This window comes from Oreochromis niloticus, linkage group LG2, assembly GCF_001858045.2.
Source record: "Oreochromis niloticus isolate F11D_XX linkage group LG2, O_niloticus_UMD_NMBU, whole genome shotgun sequence".
In the NCBI taxonomy this organism is placed as follows: Eukaryota; Metazoa; Chordata; class Actinopteri; order Cichliformes; family Cichlidae; genus Oreochromis; species Oreochromis niloticus.
In genome coordinates, this window is record NC_031966.2 from 27,215,508 (window position 1) to 27,217,939 (window position 2,432).

The following is a 2,432-nucleotide window of genomic DNA, read 5'->3' on the forward strand; positions in this document are numbered from 1 at the left end:
GTCGCTCTCAGGAGCTCAGTGAACTCCAGTGTGGTACCATGACAAGATGTCACCTGTGCAACAAGTTCAGTCATGAAATCACTACTAAATATTCCAAAGTCAGTTGTTAGTGGAATTATGACAAAGTGCAAGTGAATGGGAATGACAGCAACTCAGCCACAAACTGGTAGACCATGTGAAATCATAGAGCTGGATTAGTGGTGTCATGGTCCAGGTGACTGCCTGTGTTTTTCCATAAAGTTTCCACCTCTGGGCGGAGCCACTGCATTCAGCGTTCTGTCCACACCTGTCAGCAATTAGGCTGCCTGTATTTAAGACCAGCGATCTCGTCACCAGATCTTTAGCTAACCTGTGTTAGACCACCAAAGCTCTCGTGTGCTCTTGTCACAGTTATTAGTCTTGCTTACCTTGTTTTTCTTTTTCCAGTAACCCACCCAGTCATCTTGTTCACCTATTAACCTACTAACAATACTCATCTTTATTTGGACGCTGGTCTTCTCAGGAGCTTCACTGTAACAGTCCATGCTCTACTCCTCTCTTCACTCCATCTACCTGCCTCCCTGCCACGGCTACTGGGATTCATGCGATCACGACATCTGACAGGAAACTCACCCGGACCTCTCTGACTGCTTTCCCCACCACGTTGTCCTCCACCTGCGAACGAGTAAGAGACTGAAAGTCACCTGACTTACTTACCTGACACCTCTTTGGAACTCTCCTGATATTTCTCTCCTCTTGTTGCAGTGACTGAGCACCTTCTCTGAACCACGACCCATTTCCTGAGATTCACCTTTAGCCCCCCTTCATGGACTCTTTAGTCTGTATAGTTTCATCACTCATAGTTCATGCTCCACGCCTGGCGCACAGTTCATGTTTGAATTATAGTTCAAGATTTTCATAGTTCAGTTTATGCTCCGCGTTTGTTCATAGTTCACGCTTGTGCCATAGTTAACAGTTCAAGTTTGCCATATCAGTCTGTAAGTAAAACAGTTATCACGTCTAACGGTGCCTCCGTCCGTGTCCGGGTTCATTCTCCTGACCTGGCCTCCCGGCCCTGACAAGCAGATGCTGAAGCGCATAGTGTTCAGAGGTCACCAACTTTCTACAGAGTTAATCGCTGCAACCCTCCAAGCCTCATGTGGCCTTCAGCTCAAGAACAGTGCATAGAGAGCTTCATTGAATGGGTTTCCATGGGCTAGTAGCTGTTGTAAGTTTTAGCAATATTGGCTTATCTCAACTGGCAGCCTGTTATATCCGTAATCTAATAATCAGGCCCCATCTTATCTTAAAAACCTTCTAATAACATATCACCCCAACAGAGTACTTTATTCTATTCAGACTTACAAAGATTTATAAGAGGCTGACTGACATATTGTTTGTGTATCAAATGATGCCTGGCTTTAAAGCAGCTGGCTTGACTGCCAGGGTGTGGATACAAAAATAAAAGTAACAGTAAGTTTAATTTAAAAAAAAAAAAAAAAAAAAAAAAAAAACAATAGAAAAAAAAAAATTTGAAAAGGTTCTCAAACACAGCACAAAAGTTTAAGACCACGGAAGTTGAATAAAACAAAAGACAACGCAATAGCGGTTTAAAGAAAAAATTGTCACAAAACAACTGTTACGTCCCCACATGAAGGCTAGGCAAAGAGGGTGGGGGACAGTAACAACTGGATCTGGATTGGAATGAAAAGGATGCCAGGCAGAGGTATTTAACACAAAATAAATTTTTATTATAATCAGTTAACCCAATAATCATATAAACAGTAACAACAGAAAGAGGCAGCAACGCTGCTTTAATGATAAATTAGACAGGCCAACCCAAAGAGATGGTGGCCGCTTCAACTAAGAAAACTACAAGGATTCAACAGAAAGACAGCAACGCTGCTATTAGCAATAACCAGACAGGCCAAACCAAGTAATGGAGGCCGCTGACACTTAAGGAAAACCCCCTGCTCAGTTGAGAGCTACGCACAAAAAAAAGCCACACACAGTGGGCCTTTTCCACACCTAGACCAGAATCACACACTGACCAGCACAGAGGAAATCCACCAGAAGCCTCTCCCACACCCACACTGCTCTCCTCCAGCTTACATCACCTCTGGAGGGTAATTGGTGGTAAACGAGGGCAGATGAGCAGCAGGTGTGTCCTAAAGGAGAAGGCAGGGGCAGAAAGACAAGAGGAGGGGCAAGGAAGAGGAGAGGACAACACCACGCCCACACACTCCCACAGCCTCACAGGATGTAACAACAACAAATGAAATATGCTTAAAAGAAGCAGACGGTTCATTAGTGTTGTGAGAGAGAAAAAGATGCAATAATGTGTCTTTTAATTGCATAATTCATATAACACTGTAGATACAGCTAGTAGCCGGTTACTGTTAGCTTTTCACTTCCGCAGCTGTTCTGTTACATTACTGTCTGCCCAAAAACAC

General features: G+C 43.7%; 1 long non-coding RNA gene across 1 annotated transcript; it reads left to right on the top strand.

The window, feature by feature from the left end:
* Positions 1–330: 330 nt before the first annotated feature.
* On the top strand, positions 331–1,374 carry LOC102083198 (uncharacterized). Its single transcript, XR_269048.3, has 2 exons — positions 331–664; positions 745–1,374. It is a non-coding gene; the product is annotated as an uncharacterized LOC102083198 (long non-coding RNA).
* Positions 1,375–2,432: the final 1,058 nt, after the last annotated feature.